Source organism: Haliaeetus albicilla, chromosome 9 (assembly GCF_947461875.1).
Source record: "Haliaeetus albicilla chromosome 9, bHalAlb1.1, whole genome shotgun sequence".
Lineage (NCBI taxonomy): Eukaryota > Metazoa > Chordata > Aves > Accipitriformes > Accipitridae > Haliaeetus > Haliaeetus albicilla.
Genome location: NC_091491.1, coordinates 36954329 through 36972162, shown reverse-complemented (window position 1 = coordinate 36972162; position 17834 = coordinate 36954329). Strand labels below are relative to the sequence as shown.

Here is a 17834-nt window from a genome sequence, read left to right as displayed (position 1 = left end):
TTAAAATCAATCCCTCAGCTGAAAAACATGTAGAAATGACTAGTTACTGTTGGTATTTAAAGTAATGTTTAGAGGCTCCAGCTGGAGTCTGGCACCTTTTACATTTGGTTGCTGCATGCAAACAACTCCATCTCCCACCCCAACCTCTGCCCCAAAGAGCTTAAAATGAAATGTAATGGCAATGGGCATAGCTGGAGGAACACAAGTTAATGCAAGATAGCTGTGCCTGGCACAGTGAGCAGGAGTCACAGCTGCTTATCTGCTGTCAAGTGTTCATTGGGCATTACAGCTGAAACAGTCTTTTTGGGGCAAACTTCCAAGCGCTTGTGTGTGACTCTGTTCCCATATATTAGCTAGCTCCTGAGAAGTGAGGGTGAGGCAGAGGCACATGCTGCCTGAAAGGTGGTGCATTAAAATCAACAAATTTACGGCGTATCCCCCTGAGGTGGGAAAACTATGTGCAGATGTGTCAGCAGCAGAGCCATTCCTGCTGGATGGAGTTGTGAATGCGAGTATTGTCCTAGAGAACTCCTAAAACCAGGGAACTGGGTAAAAAAAGAGAGAGTTTGTGATCCCATTAGAAAAAGCCAAGGGTTGAACTTTAGTAGACACAAAAAACCCCATCCAACAGGGAGGGAGGAAGAAGTTGAGGTAGAAGAGGAGAGATGCCACGCGTGTCCTACCCCAGGGAAGATCTTCAATCGTGGCTCAAGCTGTACTGTGCAGCAGAGACCTTGACCGTGGGACTGCAGGAAACCAGCTTTCATTGCCTGCTCGACGTGTCTGCAGAAGGTTAAAGCACACGTGCGGTGCATGTTAGTGGCCCCTGGATATTTCTGCATTGATCTGTTTCTTAATAACGCATAATAGGCAATCAGAGCTTTCCTGATCTTTTCACAGACATACTATCAGCGAGAGTCTTAAATCACAGTGCTGCTAGTGGCTGTGTCTGACCTGCCTTCCACCAACACTAGAGTACCTTTTATTTCCACTGGGACTACTCCTGACTTACCTGATGGAGAATCAGGCGCTGTATTTGGAACAGTTGTAATTCACCATTCTATGGTCTCTCAGCGAGGCAAGATACATCTGCATTTTGTTAAAAACTTTATTTCAAAATAAAATTGGTACAGGTTGTAGATTTGATCTTTTTTTTGTAGTATATTTTTTTTCTTCTAGCATGAACAGGAATGTTGGTTTTGCATTATTAGCCAAGTTGTGTGTTCTGCCCTGTTTAGTCTTTGCTCTCATTTGTGAGTCTCTTTTGTAGAGTGGTTTAGGATGGGATTTTTTTTTTGGTTGCTGAACTAAGTGGGATTTTGCAGTTCTGATATCACCTCTGTTCTACCTATTGGAACGTTGACTTTTAGCAATGTATGCTCTTAAATCAATATGATGTTTATTCATACTCGCTGGTGACACAGTTAAGTCTAGCAGCGGCTAACTGCAAACATACATTGCAGTGGGGCAATGGGTTTAATTAGAAACCAAGCAAAGAAGACTTCAGAATTAGTTTTTGCTGTTTGACACCATGTGTAATACTTGTTACGTGTCTCCTGGACTACAGGAATTCATAATTGATAAAATAGGTATATTGTCCTTTGCTTTTGAGAATATTTAATTGATAGTGTAGGCCAACAGAAATTTGTGTAATTGTGTTACTGTCTGTATTGTGTGGAAGCATTCATGGTGCAAACCATTTCTTAGTTATCTGATTTTGCATTTGACAACATCAGAAGTTAATTGGAATACCAAAATAATGCAACAGCAACAATACCACAAAAATTTGGCATTTAGCACTAATATAAGTTTGGCTGTCTCTATCATCTCCTGGCTATTCCTTTTATTTTTTTTCTTTGTTCTAGTAAAGGTGTACTTAGTTGTAGCTTTTCCTTGTGTTGGTTCTTTAATAATAAAAAAAAAGAAAAGGCATTGGGGAGAAAACTCATTTAAATTTGCTCAGGAAGTAGGAGAATTGCAGGCTAATTTGGATATTTTGAGCAAAATGTTTAATGTTTTATTTATATCTAGTATAATAAATATGCTGACCAATAATAAGTCAGCAAAACTCAGTGTGGCTGAACTGTTCAACATGAATCAGCTCCTATTTTTCCTTTAATCTCGGACAGATGGTAGGCTGCTAGTGCTGCGGTTCACCGGGTAGATATCCCTGTGCCAGGGTTGTCCAAGGAAGATGAAAACCAGAAGATCCAATGGACTGAAGCTGAGAAGCTCAGAGCGCCTGTCTGGGCAGGGGGAAGGGTGGACCTGAGATGTAGGTCCCACATCCATGGCATGTCCTAACCACGAAACTACAGGCAGAATCAGATGGGAATCATGCCTCTTCTTTCCTGTTGAATCAGGGGCATTGAGTGGTCCTGCTCCGAAGTAGTGAGGAAGAGGAGGGTGACCTCCTGATGGGGCTGTCTCTCTAGAGGGGTGCTTCATCAGCTGTGATGAAAGCAGGGAAGAAGAGGCTCTTCTCCCTGCCCATCCCCTTTGCGAAAACATGGGATAACTTAAACGCGGTGTCTTCTGAAGGATTAGATGAGGTAGCACAGTTTAGGGCTGGGCAGAAATACCTAACGTAATTCAGGATAAGCTAGCTTGAGTGCAGTCTGGTTTCATTAGCGTACAGCTCTGAGTTACTGTAGTGTATGTAACATGCCTGAACGAGCTCATCGATTACTGCTTGGTGCATCTCTACACCACAAAACACTTCGCTATATAAAAATGTATCGAAAACTGTCTCCATGCTCTTTGTCAGCACTGAGGCTGAATCACCTTTTCCTGGGCTCACAAGCCCTCTGTGGTTCCCTGGACACAGGAGGATATTTTAAACTTGCCGAGTGCCCAAAGTCACCTTTGCCCATAAAGCCCCCCCAGCTGCTGCTGAACCCCTTGAGCTCTGCCTGTCCTGGTGGGGGACAGAACCCAGAGGATCAAGACTGAAGATTTTGTAGAGGTGAGCACATGTAAAACGGCAGCTCAGCCTTTGCTGATGAGCCAAGAATGGTTTCCCTTTTAAAATTTGGTTGGCTGTGTGCTGGGGCAAGATGGAGAGGTATGGTCTAGTATTCTCCCCTTACTTAAAAACAACCTGGGCCCTCAGTGTGGTGTGTTTTCATTGGAATTATATATATTTTTTTTTTATTGCCAATTTATGAACTCTGCTGGTATAAGGAATTTAATAAAAATGCTGACAGATGATTATCTATAGTAGTGCTACAATAAACCCTGTTTTGGTGAGGCTTATAACTTAGCAGTTGCAAAAGACAACAAATTATTAGATGAAAATAGTTATAAAGTCTGGAAATCGACTTTTTGCTATTTTTTAATGATAACTAGTTATAGAGAGACAGACACCTTTTCACAACTGGAATGAATCTTGATGAGAATACAAGTAAAAACCTGATGTATATTATCTGACTTTTTTTTTTTTTTGCCAAGGGAGAAGACAGAAACCATTTTGAAGATGAACCTGTTGTCTTTGTTCTGTCATCAAGAAATTTGCCTTTCCCCTCATTTGCTTTATTTCTTTGTCTGAATACACTGAGTGTATGAACCTTCCCTCTCCTTAAAGGAGAGAAGCTTAAAGATAAAATATGGTGTGTGTGTGCCCACTAAACCTGATAAACTGATACTACTTTTCTGATATAATTTCAGAGGACATAAAGGACATACTCCAAAACCTGTTGAAATTGACAGAAGTTCTGCAAACTTAAGTGCAATTTGGACAAGGCTGGAAGTGAAACCTATCACTGAGTATATCACTAAAAGTTATTTTGTTCTTCAGAACGTTACCCTACATTGGTTATCGTGCATTATGCACTTGCTGCTTTGAAATACTGCAGGGGGCCTTATTCTCAGTTTGTGGTGGTCTAAGCTAGCAAATACTTGTTTTATCTCAGTATCAAAAACTAGACTGTTTCTTTAACACTGACAAGAAGCACTCCGAGACAGCGACTGACCTTTTGAAATTGGTAAAGAGCCCTCAGGGAATCCCATTAGGAGCAGGGAAGGTAGATAACAGCTTCTTCTACCCAAAAAAGATATGGTGTTCTGCTGCTTGTTATTAGGGGCCCTTGTAACTAAACTCAGTTTCTTTGGCCTTCTCTTTCGATTCGAAACAGTCATCTTTGTCCTTTTAGTGGTAGATATTTAGTTATTTTTCTCTGAATATATAAAGACAAACTGTTGGGAGTTCTCATCTCAAAGAGAAAGCGTAATGCCACCATAGGGTCTCTGTTTCTCTCCATGCAGTGACTTGTACTGGCTCTTTCTTCTTCCAGCCCTTTGTTGAGGACCAGAGATGCAGAGTGGATCCATCACGTGCTACAAGGATTGGTGGTAGCACTGAAATTGCTTGCCGATTCCCAGCTGCACCCTGGCACTAGCTGGAACAGCATATCGATCAAACTGTATGTGCTGCTGAGATTTGAATTGCATGCATTGATTTTTTTCATACATATAATATAAATACATGCTGCTCTACCCGTAATATAAGAAGATGTAAGTAGTACTATGACTAGATGCTTTCTGGAAGTTTTAGATGGAAGAAATTGGAAGGGGGAGATAGGTTGGGTTGTTTGAATAGTGTTACTCCTCCACAGAAACTTTTAATTGTAGTTTCCTCAGTGTTTGATTTGTTTTTTTAATTGGCCAAATTTTTCTCACTCTTAGGTGGAGGGGTCCTTGGAGAAGCTTGCTTCTTTTCCAGGCTTAATCTATCATACCATTAGGTCTTTGAACTTAACTTTGAAATGATAAAATAGGAAAATAGATTCATCAAAACATAGCACCGTACCAGCTACTAGGAAGACAGTTAACTCTATCCCAGCTGAAACTAGGACAATCATCTGTAGGTATGAGCTGGCCATTTCTAGTAGCAGGACTGGAGATACGTTGTATTTGTTTTGCCTGATAAAAAAGCATGAGTTTTGGAAGACCTTATGAAGATTGAAAAGACGCAGTAATGTCTCTGTCATGCTGTGGTCTGAGAACTTGGTAGTAATCATAGCATTCTCGTGTTCTTTTTGCTCAGGGTTTCTGATTTCAGAGCTTACAGATGTGGCAGTTGTGAATCTGAGGTTGAAGTTTCGTAAGAAATATTGAATCTACCCTTAACTTTTAGCCTTCTGGTAAATGAAATAATGACAGCACAAAGAAAGGAGAACCTTTTCAGTATTTACTATTTGATCTGATTGCAAGTCAGAGATCTTGCTGTAAACCTTTAATAGACTACCGAGAATTAGAACAGTGTTGAAATAGCATTATTTGGATAATGTTTTAATTGCTTGAAACATTATAATAAAAACTGAGGGTTTTTTTAGGTTTGGGGTTATTGAAGTGTAGTAGTTCCTCGAGTTGATACTTTTTTTTTTCCTTCACCAAGACATGAAGAAAGAAAACTCTTTTGTACAGTCGTTTTCAGGTTTTGTGTTCAAACCTTGGATTGAGAATGCCAACTCTTTTCAGAGGTTGAACAATGTTGTGGGAAAATTATAGTTTTGTTTAAATTCTTCTGTTCATCATCCAGTGGTATGGGTGTGTATTATTGCCTACACAGGAATTGTGTAGAAATTGGAAAGATATATTTGGATGGAAGGTTCTTCTGAAACACTTTTCTTCATTGAGAGAGTGGGAGAAATCCATGGTAGTTATCAAGATTTACTGCAATCATGCTTCTGTGTTTTATGCGTTTCAAATTCAGAAAAGTAAATGAAAGGAGTCAAAAAGGGTGTTTCAAAACTTTTGAAAATCCATGCTCGCAATGATGCCTAGACTATTGTTCTAGTCTGCTTCAGTTCTATGGTAGGTCATAACAGTGGGTAGTAATTTAGATATGCAACAAAGCCATCCCATTACTTCTTGGAAATAACAATATTTTGAGCTTTTATACTTAGACAAAGACAATTTAATTGCAGTAAGCCATTCTGCGAAACAGTGGGAAAAAAAAAAAATCAATCAAAGAAGAAAATGTTGCTTCTGGAGTCTTAAAGTGGAATGTAGCTCTGTATTTCTTAACTACAACTGAATGTGTAAATTGTTCTTTTAATGAAGTTACTTTGAACGCTAATCATAATAGCAGGAAATACACAGCAGAAGCTTATACCTTCCTGATCGTGCTGATTTGTGAACTGTCTGCTTTTGCAAAGACTGGGATGGCTGCACAGCTGGCTTGGGTTCATATTTTAGGCCATTGAAGGTGTTTTCTTGGCAGGGGTGAGACTGCCAGAAATCATATTTGTTGTTTTACTCCCACAAGGGTTTTCACATCACACACCACCTGCCTGACCACATGAACGTGACTGTTCAGGGCAGTCTGACTGGGCAAAGAGCAAATCGGAGAAGAAAGTAAGAAAGAGATACCTAGTGATGGTGTATTTCAAACATGACTGTCGCTGATTGGAGCCTTTCTGATACTGGGAACGTAGGTTCCTGGGGAGCAGTTGAAGGTGATCCTGGCTGCTGCCAATAAGCAGCTCTGCCATTACCAGCTGCCTTTAAATTTTGCCCTAAACTTTCTCCTCAAATACACTCTGTGTAATATGTAACTGGCAGGGTGGACCCGCTAGCTGAAAGATTAAATGGCTTGAAATGCCAATGCAGAAAGCTTAAAAAAATGAAAAAGGAGAAAAGAGCTAATTTGTTTGCTCTGGTACTCTCAAGTATTCACTATTGCCTTACTGTGACCGACAGGTCTCGTGCTGGGACGTGGGCTGCTCTCCTCCCTTCAAGGGCAGGAAAGGCAGAGACGTACGCTGCAGAGGTGTCACGTAGTTTGGTGAGGGGCTGGTAGCAGGGGTTTACTAGAGGAGAAATCTTCAAAGTCTTGGGACTACAGATGATGACATTAGTTTCAATTAGTACTCGCTGTGCGTGTAACCCTGCATACTGTGTCTTGAACTAACACAACCTCTCTTCAGCAGGGTGAGCTGCGCATCTAGTAGCGGGGACTTTGCACTTGGAAGACTTTTTGAGCTTGAGCGTGCTACTATATTCTGGCAATTCAGGGAGCTGTGTTTGGGAGCTTACCTCTCTAAAGAACAAAGAATAAAAGCCTGTAGCTGTCTTGCTTAACCTTAGTCCCTTACCTCTGGTGTCCTTGCTTACTACATAGCCCACCGGTGTACTCCAGACCCTATTGACTTTGGAGCAGGTGGTCTTCTCGTGCTGCAGCAACTTCTGCATCTCCAAGGTTATACGTAGTGGTCTCTTGCACATGTGGGAATACCTTGTTCTCTCCTCTACAGTGGTAGGGTTGAAAGACTACTCTAACCCCTCTTTCTTTTTTCAGCCTTTCAAGGGAAACTCTTTTGGTTACTCCTATTGTGTCCCCACATAACTTTTCAGATGCCTTAAGTTTCTCTACTAATACTGCAGGATAAGACAGTGTGAGTAAATAAGTATAAGATGGTGAGAATAAGAAGTAGTTTCTGTAGATAGTCCTTAAGAACCAGCAGACCTACCGATACCTCAGGCACCATTAATTCTTGATTGGGGCATACCAGGATTGTCAGAGGAGCCATCTGCTACTTTGTTCTGTGTGTATTTATTTATTTATTAGTAAGGTGAATCCTGACATATCGCATGGGAGAACTGTGAAGGGGAATGATGTTTTTTATTGAGCTTCCTGCAGAACATCTTGCTGAGAAGGACAGTTTTGCTTTTGTTGTTGATTACTTCTCCTGATACTCTGCATCATGATGTGTTTCTTTTTATATTGTGCTCACTGACTGTTTTCTGACTAATATATCTTGATATTTGCTACTTGAAGCGGCATACAAAGAAGCTGTCATCACCAGCTGTGTAGAAGACATCTGAGAAAACCGTCAATAAGTATTAAGAAGCAAATGAAAATGTCTCTGCTGCCCTACTGAATTTGACTTTTAGTACTTTTTTGCCATCTTTCTCCCTTGGCTCGACATGCTTAAATACTTTGAGAGAGAAACATTTTGCTAGCTGCCTCTTCCATGAACTCCAGGTGCACAGGCCTGTGCCCAATTTCTTGCGATGCAGAAATAAGCCAGTTGATTACATTTCTGTTGCCTTTCTGAAACCTGTAATCTTCAGGCTCTACTAAGATTTAAGGCATATCAGGATAGGTTACTTCTGTGTGCCTAAACATTTTAGATTGAAAATAAATGTTCAGCCCCTATCAAGAATAATCTACTGTTCTGTTAAGAAGGAAGAATAGCAAGTAAGCTATTACCACAGAAAATTTCACTGCAATTTTCTTTTGCGTAAGTTTAAATTCTGAGTAGAGAGGTTGTCAATTAGTGTGCAGATTTTTTTAATTGGCTATAATAAAAAGCTAATTGGTGTTTTGCTTAAAGAGTGAATTAAGAAAGTGTTGCTATAGAAACTTTGCATGTGTATAGTGCTGCTCTACATAACGGTGAATATAATAGTCTAATGACCTTTTTGAGCCAGCTGTATAGTCAAGGAAAAAGTGTTAAATTCAGTCTTGGTGAAGTGATCATTAAGGAGTTTGTGACTTCACCCATTTCATTGCCTGAAAGTATCTCTGGCATTGTCTTGCTGAATGTTTCTCTTGACTCGTGTCAAACCATATAATAAATGCTGGTCTCGGAAGACCTGAACTTTTGTAAAATCCGAGTGCTCCCAATTTTCAATGTGTAAACTGATCTGTAATCTATCAAGCATGAAATGTACTACTGGGAAAATTTCATTTTCATAATCTGAGAAAGTGTGATGATGGATCGTAAGTGACAACATCTAATCCGTTAGCAGTTGTATTCCTCCCTCCTCTCCCTGCCTTCTCTAGCCACTGAATTCTAAGCCTTATGTAAAACACAGGAGTTATAAGTCAAATTGGATTTCTGTTCTAATTTGCAACATTCTCTCCCAGCAAAAATAGTTATCTTCTCAAAAATAAACTTTGCTGGGGAGAGAATAATTTCTTTGGGATTTGTGAACAGGAATTTTTTCCTTGGGCTAGTGCTTGCCTACCTACATTACTTCAGAGTTGTTATCGGTAATTCTGCTACCTGCTTAAAAGTTAGATACAGGTGGCATGGACAAAAAATTTGAAGTATATTATGAACATAGTTCTGCAGAGGAAATTGGTCAGTCATGAAATAAGTGTCTCTATATGGTACAGGGGAAAACTGAAACATGACCTTTTTTCAGTTCCCTGATCCCAACTCTCATTGTTACTACGTAAATGACCAAATTGTGTTGTCCCCTTTTTAACTGTGTATCTAGCAGATGCAGGGGTGTGAGATCCTGCAGTTATTAGTCATAGTGACAGAAGAACCTTAGAATGTTCTGCATGTTTTAAATGATGCTGTGACTATCTAAATGCAAAAGACTGGACAACTAGCTGTAGCCTGTGGAAGAGTTCACTGTGTTTTTTTCCTCTGGTTTTCAAAAAAAGATAAACCATTCTGTGTCTGCTAAATTTGCCCCTGCACTTGTTCTTCCAACTGGTAAAACATAAAAATCTTTTTGAGTTTGAGTTTATGATTTGACCTTTTTTTCCTCTCCCTTTTTTCTTGTCAGTAGATGCTTAGAAGAAATCAAAGATTCTTCTAAGTTGGTGAATTTAGGAGTATCTCTCAGAATTCTTTGGAATTGTACAATAGGCTTCTTTCTGTACCTCTGGATCATGACTGAGTAGTATCATAACTTAGCGGCTATTTTTCCCTTGATACATATATGTAAGCCCTATTAGTGTTAATGCCTTTTTGAGATGCTTCCCTCATATATTCAATATCTGTTACTGATGGATGTCTAAACCCTAAAGTCTTATGAGTTGCATGGCATGTGGCTATCTCTAGAGCTTAATAGAAAGTTGGATTTAATCTCACAGTTCATCTTTTGAGCAGTAAAACTGTAAGACAGATAAAATGTTTTAATGTGAAGCTTTTATCTGAGACCTATGAGCAAATAAGTCTTTTTTCTGATCCAGGGAAAGGACTGGTTTTACTCTGCCCCCTCCCCCACCCCCCCCTTAATCTTGCCCAGTAAGACCATAACTGTAATGTGTGCTTCCATGGGCTTGTATAGTTTAAAGGTGAAGTTTTGCAGAAAAGTAGTACAATATTGTATTTATGACTGTCAAGGAAATGTGCTTTTTGGAACTCAGTAAATTCATCCTTACTTCATTTTAAATTTTAGCCGCTTTGCTTCAGTTTGTTGTCAACTGTTTTTGTGAAAAGGGGACTGGGTCTCTGAAGGGCAAAACATGAATCTGTTTAGGACTGGTATTTTCCTCTTAGTTTTACATGACTGTACAAGGCTCTGAGCATCCTGATCTAATGTTGATGTTATTCCTGCTTTAAATGGAGGTTGGACCAGATGACTTTTTAGGCTTCTCCCAACCCAAATTACTTTATCTCTGGCAGGGTTCAAATCTACAATGATAAAGGGACTGTCTTCCTGTTCTTTCATTTTTATGAACTGTGACTCTGCGGGGTTACCTTGAAGGCAATTACAACAGCAACTGAAGTATGAATAGTTAAAGTAGCATCAGCTGCGGGTAGTTGTTTTTTTTTTAAAGATAATCTATCTCCAGATGACAAATTCAAACATGTCTTTTAAAATTTTCCTCTACAGCTTTTATTCTCCCCGTTATTTAAAGGATAACTTTGGTCAGACTTTTGAATGCATACCTAGGAAAAGACGTAAAAGCCAGTTCATCCCCCACCCAAAGGCCACCTATCTCTCAACCACTCTTTCTCACCTTCTTACCTGCACAAGGGGAAGCCTGTTTCAACGTGGCTGCTACAGCCATTATGTTGGATCAGTAAAAGTTATATGAAAACCTAGTGCCTGGGAGATAGAAACTGCACTCCTGCTAGTTCAGTGCATTATTTGTTTATTGGGATGAGTGTCGGCTATGGTCCTACAAAATGGAGTATTGGAGGAGCCCAGTGGGTTCTGCAGTGTGGATGTCGATGGGATGCCTCGGAAAAGAAGCCGCAGTGCCTACCTTTCTTTTTTATTTCTTCTTTTTTTTTTTTTTAAGGTAACTTCTTTGTTGCCCTGATATAATTGTGTTTACAGAAAATTACAACGGTGCAACTTGGTTACTATTGATCCTTTTTTCCCTTTTGTTTTATAATTTATGTAGTGCAGCAATGGAGGGTTATTACTGGACTTATCTGTAGAATCTTTATAATAAGCTTTGATTAGTACTGAACTGCAACGGTATACACAGACACTGTTTAAATATGTACTGAGCTACCTTGTTTTGCTTGGGGAAGGAACACATTGGCACCTTTTGCATTTCATTAAAAGAAGGAGGGATATTTATGTGGATGATAATGAGATTGCTAGTGGGAAATAGGTGAAAAATTGAAATGATCGGAATATAAGGGTTTTTTTGATAATAAGAACGCTTCTACTTTACTGATGGATAAACAAGGCAATTCTTTATTGTCCAGTGTTCTGTAGTACAGTAGAACTACCACAGGTTCCCTGAGTATGAACCTGCTGCTTCATGAACCAGACCTTGCTAGATGTGAGGGCATTGGTTTTGACATTTTTGGCAGTCACTTCGTTTCTTTAAAGGAGAGAAATGCTTCATAACTACCAGCGTGTTTAAAAATATGTTGTTCTTTGCTGCTGTGTCAGGAAAATGAGTCTTCTATTTATATTTACAAGTTACATCATTGCAAATGGTTAGTTTTCTATTTCAATGAATGGTATTATAAAATGTGATGTGTTCCTCTTTTGCAGAGAGTTAATATAGAGGCCAGATTGAAAATATGCCTTCGTGAAAAAGTCTCTACAAAACTGATCCCATCTTGGCTTTAAGGTAAATGAAAAAACTGTATCAAACACCTCTTCTAACTTTTCTTCTCATCATAGTTGTTCTGTTTGAAAGAAATGTGAGGATATTATGTGCTCAGAACAAAGAAAGAAAGTATTTTAAGGAGTTAAGTTGCAAAACTTAATATTTAGTCAAAATAAAGTGTAAGCATGAGCCAATAATTTGGGGTAGGCTTCAGTAATTAAGCAAAATGACAGTCAGTGTCATGAATGCTTATGTGTCTTACTGCCTTGGCAAGTGTCTGTTTTGTCTAAAAATTGAATATGCATATGAAGGAGAGATCACTATAATTCAATGGAAAATGTGAAATTACAAAGGCAGCAAAGTATAAATAATTGAAAATCAGGTTGCAACTCTAGCTTCTGTATTTCATGAGCTCAGTCGCAAACAAAATTGCTAGAATGGGAATTCACATTTTTGTTCCTCTTAATTTTACTTTCATGGTACCGTACTCCTGGTATAGAGAGCAAGGCAGTGAAAATGACGAAGGGGTAATTAAATATCTGTAGGAAATTAAAAGCCAAACCAGACTAATTTTCAGCACTCTACAGCTTTCATTATATATGTATACACTTTGATTTCTCATGTATGTGGAAAATGTATCCTCTAACACTGCATATTTTTAGTCTTTCTCCTCCGGAATTTTTTAACTTGCTGTGTTCCGTGTTAAGACTTAGCAAGCTTGTTTTGTTTGTGAAACCATTGCAGGAAATAATTATTTTAATAACTTTATGAACAGTTAATTACTTGCAAGTATAGCTAAGTATTCTTAATGTCTACTAAATAGTCCTTTATGTCCATACCTTGTTTGACTGTTTACTATGTCTTATGCATTTGTTGAAATCACTCGAAATGGGTAAATTTCAGCGTTTGAAGCTCTTTGGATCTACTTGCCCTGCTCTGTCTGCAGATGAAGGGATCGGTGAGATTGCTGTACTCAAAGTGTTATTTTCAAGTGGCACTTTCTCCAAATTTAACCAATGCTATTAGGCATAATAGAAACCATATGCTGCTTCATATCCCTAGTATTAGGGGTTGTGATACTGGCACTTGCCATAAAACCAAGTTCCAGGCAGCACAATAAATGCACTTGTGTATTTGGTTTAAAGGCCCAGGTTTTGCCCTTAAGCATCAGGTACTTCTAGAACCAGATCAAGACAGAAAGGCTTGCAATGATGAAATAATTTGACTCTAGAACTTGCAAAAATATGCTCGTAGAACTTAGTCACAATAAATAAAAAAGAAAAAATACAATTCCCAGTAGTTCAGAATGGTAGCTCTGTCTAGCCAGGATAGGTATCTCCACTATATACTCATATATTTCCCGTAAGCATGGTAAGCAGTTACCTTGGTGCATGGAGGGTTGGGCTTGTGGAGAGGCTGCTGTCCCTGAAGATGGGGTCTCTCCCGATGCCTCCGAGCCATGTGGTCACAGCAAGAACAGTTTCAGATTCTTGTGCTTTCTCTCTTCAGCCTGTTTGGTGCTACCAAATAAATTCAGCAGTTCCTTTGGTTGTATCATGATGGTTTCATGGTTTAAATAGTTTTAAAGTCTCGATTAGACTGTGGCATCAGAGAGAAATATTTAAGAAATCTGGCAGAGTAGAGATTGATCAGTATTGCATTTGTCTAATTAGCGAATAGGCACGACTATGCTTGTTATACTAAAGTAATTATGATATAAAATGGGCAACATTAAATCCATTTTTCTTGCGCTATATACTTCGGGTGCAAATTACAGAAGTTTCATCTGGAATGTGAGTCTGTAAAAATGCTTTTGTGCTCTCAGGAGCAGACAGTAGTAGTCAGGATGTTTCTTTCCATGCTGTAGAATTATCTCCATCATCTACTTTTTTGACAATAGAGTTGTTTCTGTGCATTACATATGCTTTGCTAAATTTCATTCATTTTGATGTCTTGGTGCATGAAGCATAACAAAACACCCAGGAGCCTTATAAAGGAATTGTGGGAGAGCAGTCATCCTGGGTGATAGCACTGTTCCTTCTCTTATCAGTTCTTCATGTCAAATATAGTGTGTTTTTTCTCCTCTGGCAGTTGCTATATACAGACTATGGAATAATTCAAAGCTGGAGCGACCGATGTGGTTGTCCTGTCTGGAGGCAGTAGGCCTTCCTTGGAATAATTATTTCTGTGTGTTCTGTAACTGTACTTAAAGCAAAAGCCTCCAATCCTGAAGATACTGGTGATGGAAAAGCTGTCATGATTCTTGGAAAATTGCCCAACAGATTACACTGTTGGAAAAGATTTTTCCTGTTTATTTCATGAATTTGTCTGAATCAGCTTGAAGCATTGAAAATAGCACTTTTTTTTTTACCTGCTCACCTGCGCAACCTTATGCTATCATATTTCTGATCCTGGCTTAATTATTTAGACTGCTGGTTAATCACACCCTAGCTTCTACACAAATATCACATTAAGCTCTTTTAGCCTTTTCTTTGTAAGGGTGTCTTACAGTCTTCTTCATGGTCTCTGTCCCAATAATCTCTAATCAAGCTCCTTCTCCAGTGATGGATAACAGACCTGAAAACATGTTCGCATGGTGGTCTCAAAAGTTAAAAAAAAGAGACAGACAATGCATCTTCTTAGTTGTATGCTTAAGAGAGACCTCTGCACAGCATCGCACTGGGAATCTTGTGTTTCCCTGTTCTAGAATTATGGGTTTTGCAATGTTTGATGTTTTTTAGTGCTTTGTAATAAGTTTCTCAATATTTTCATATTTTCCTTCACTTGAGGAGGTCAGTTAAACTTCCGTCTCATGGAAGCTAGCAAGATAACAAGACTCTGAAATACCAAGAATGTATTACAGGGTTATTTGATGGTAGCGTTAAGGCGATAGAAGTACGGACTTTTGCCGAAAGAGCTGTACCTTCCCCTCCATCCTCAGCCATGGCCCTGCCGCTTCCCCTGTGCTACGTGGATGCTTGGGCTGCAATGGGAGGAGGTGGATGAGAGCTGCTCTGGCTGAAGGTAACCTGGGGCTGGGGAGGGGAAGAGTTTTCATCTTCCTTTGCGTTGTCTAGCTCTGTTTATGTCTGCATAACTTACCTGCTAGTGCCTGCAAGTGGAGGTTAACCTGTGGCTTCAGGATGGGCAGACTGGGAAACTGCTGCTTTGGAGGTGGTGCACGTTTATGTTGATATTAAGGACAGTGGATTGGTACTTCTAGTGGTTGAAGTACTGCTTCGTTTCCATGGAATACATTAAAGATCATGCATTTCTACTTGCGAGATCAATTGATTTTTATTTATCTCGACAAGGTTTAGAATAGCATTTCTTCATGTTCAGTGCCATTCTTCTGGAGTTAAAAAGCTGTCATCTGTTACTTTATTTTTTACAAATTCAAAGGACACTTTAGTACTGTCAGCGTGAGATCATCACTGTCTAATAATAGACATTTTAGAAGATCTCTATTAATGTCAACTTTTAACAGAGCCCTCTTACTAAAAGAATTGTACCTTATAATCATGCTGTGTCTTTCACTACAAAGCAATTATAGGAATTGTGTGAATTGGCTAAAATCTATTAGCTATTAAAACTCAGAATGTTACTTCTGATCAGAAAGTCATCTTGTTTAACTTCTCCCTCCCCTTCATACGTCTATGAGAGTGGGAGCCTGCGAGGGAGAAAAGAAAGGGAGCTGATGGTGGTTAATGGCTAATGAATTCAGCTAAGGATACAGGAATGGTTGCCTGGCAACACGGGGAGGATGGGCTGGGGTCCCCTGTCAGTACATAGGAGTTGACAAATGGCTCATCTCTTGAGCTCACCAAGACTGACTTCTGCATTTTTTGCATACTTTATTCTCAATAAGTATCATAGCTGGGCTAGATTTGTATATTATATGTTTTGTCTCTATGTATTTCATTCTTTAAAAAGAAACACAAGAAGAATGGAAGCAAATCAAGTGTTTTAGTTAAAGAAACAAAACATGTTGTGAATTCTGTCCCATGCAGTTATTATGCTTTCAACATGCGAGCCGTGTTTATTAAGAGATTTGCCTAAAATTGCAAGCTCTTGGATCTAATTCCAGGTAAAGGTATGTTTTCTTAGCCTGAGAGCCCTCCGGAAATGACCATTGATACGCTCAATGCTGAAAGATGATGAGCTGGGGTTTGTGTTATAATTGCAACCTTGAGAAGATTTCCTTTTTTTGTCATTGAAACACAGTTATGCACTGACACATCTACTTTGTTTCCCTTCTTATAGTGGAATAATATCAGGCTGCAAACTAAGTGTGTACACTGAGGAGTATGACAGACTTGACCTTGTACAAGTTGTTCTAACGACAATTCAAATGAATTTTGAATATAGGTGTCAGTATGAGCTGTAGATCGTACTGTAGATTTCTGCTGCGATATAATTGTATGTAGGCGGTACTTCGTTAGGGAGATGAAGGATGGCCTTTGTTAGCTTGGTGTTCTCTAGAAGGGCTTAATGGAAAAGTAGATGGACATTACCACACGAAGGTGGTTATCATTAAGTGAATATTGGACTAGTAACTTTTTTTATTTCCTGTGGAGATAATTGCAAAGGAAAAAGTTGCAACTGGCTTGCAGACCCAGGTTGCGCAATACGATAGGCTGTGTAGTTTTGCTGTTGCCAGAGGAGGTAATTTTCTCAGCCCTTTCGGCTCTCAAGAACACCTTTGGTGCCTTAACGATAAGGTCAAAGCTGTAGGAAACAGGTTGGGTTCTTGTTTTGAATTGTTGGACAGGAGATCTACCTAGCTGTTTTGTGCCTCTCTCTTCCAGGCAAAAATGAGGTCAATATCTGTACATCTGCAATTGTATTACCTTGGGAATTCTTAAAAAAAAAAAAAAAAAAAAAAAAAAAAAAAAAAAAAAAGAAAAAATTTAAAAAAAAAATCTCTCTCCTACTAGTAAGAGCAATTGTCATTCGCAAAATGCTTGCTTCCATTTTTCTTGTTGGGTTCAGTGTTTTTGTTAATGGTTGTTGTTAAGGCTGAACCTTTTTAGAGCATTTGGTGTATTGTGAAACCTGACCAGCTGTCAAAATGTAGAGTGTTTGTATGGAAATGTTTTGATGGAAGCTGCAAAGAAATCTGTTATGTTTACTGGATACTTTGTAATTATCAGACTTTGAATAATCTAGGCAAAATCAGTGTTTTCATCTAACTTCTTTTTCTGCACGGTCTATTCCCTCTGTCCCCATGCAAACACACAGAGGCAAGATAGCAGCAGGCAACTGCATGGAATTACTTCCTTGAAACTGGAGATACTCAGAAAATCAGGTGAAAGGTTTGAAATGGTTCAATTTGTATAGCCAAAACCTTAAGGCAATTGTCACTAACAAAATGGTCTTTCTCCTTCATTCTTCGTGTTGTAAACTGTAGCTTCTGACTTACTATTTATCTTTTTAGTGGTTTATACTTAGCCCTAAGTTTGCTGCAGGATATTGAGAAATGTTTTGTAGCTTATGATGATTCATGGGAAAGCTTGGGTAAACTGCTCTGGACTGTGTTTCTTGGTAACTTGTATTCTTAAGGGCAACTTTGGTCTGTAGGTAAGATTGCTCTTTCCCATCATCTGCCTGTTTAAGTGTCTGCTGATACAATTGCATTAACTTAAACATAACCGCCATGATTGAAGGAACTGCGTACTGCACTAGAATTACAGTGGCTTTGTATCCAAGTGTTTGAAGGTGTGCTTTAATCTACTATATCAACGACCAGGGAGGGGTCGTGTTGAGTTCGGAATTCCCTCAGGCTAAATTAAGGTGAAACGACACCAAATGATCACTTGAACGTTTTATTCATGGCAGAAGCAACGTGAACTTGGAAGGCGTAACAGTAGGTGGTGTGGTCTCGCGCAACAGGAGCTGGCATGAAACTACCTCAGTAAACCGTGTAACCTGTGGTAATCACATATACATCAATTCAGGGAAGAAAAGCAGGAGACCTTCCTGTTGAGTCAGGAGGTTCAGAGCAGACCCCCTTGCTTTCCAGACTTCTCAGAGAGGAGCCCAGGGGCGGCTGGATCTGCTCCTAGTC

At 39.3% G+C, this 17834-nt stretch overlaps 1 protein-coding gene across 2 annotated transcripts in view; it reads left to right on the top strand.

Annotated features, from left to right (window-relative positions):
• NAALADL2 (N-acetylated alpha-linked acidic dipeptidase like 2) overlaps nt 1-17834 on the top strand; it is a 505644-nt gene that overhangs the window by 89293 nt on the left and 398517 nt on the right. For both annotated transcript variants that reach the window (XM_069792699.1, XM_069792700.1), the window contains exon 3: nt 11710-11788. The gene's annotated coding sequence lies outside the window, so the exon portion shown is untranslated. The remainder of the gene's footprint in view (nt 1-11709; nt 11789-17834) is intronic.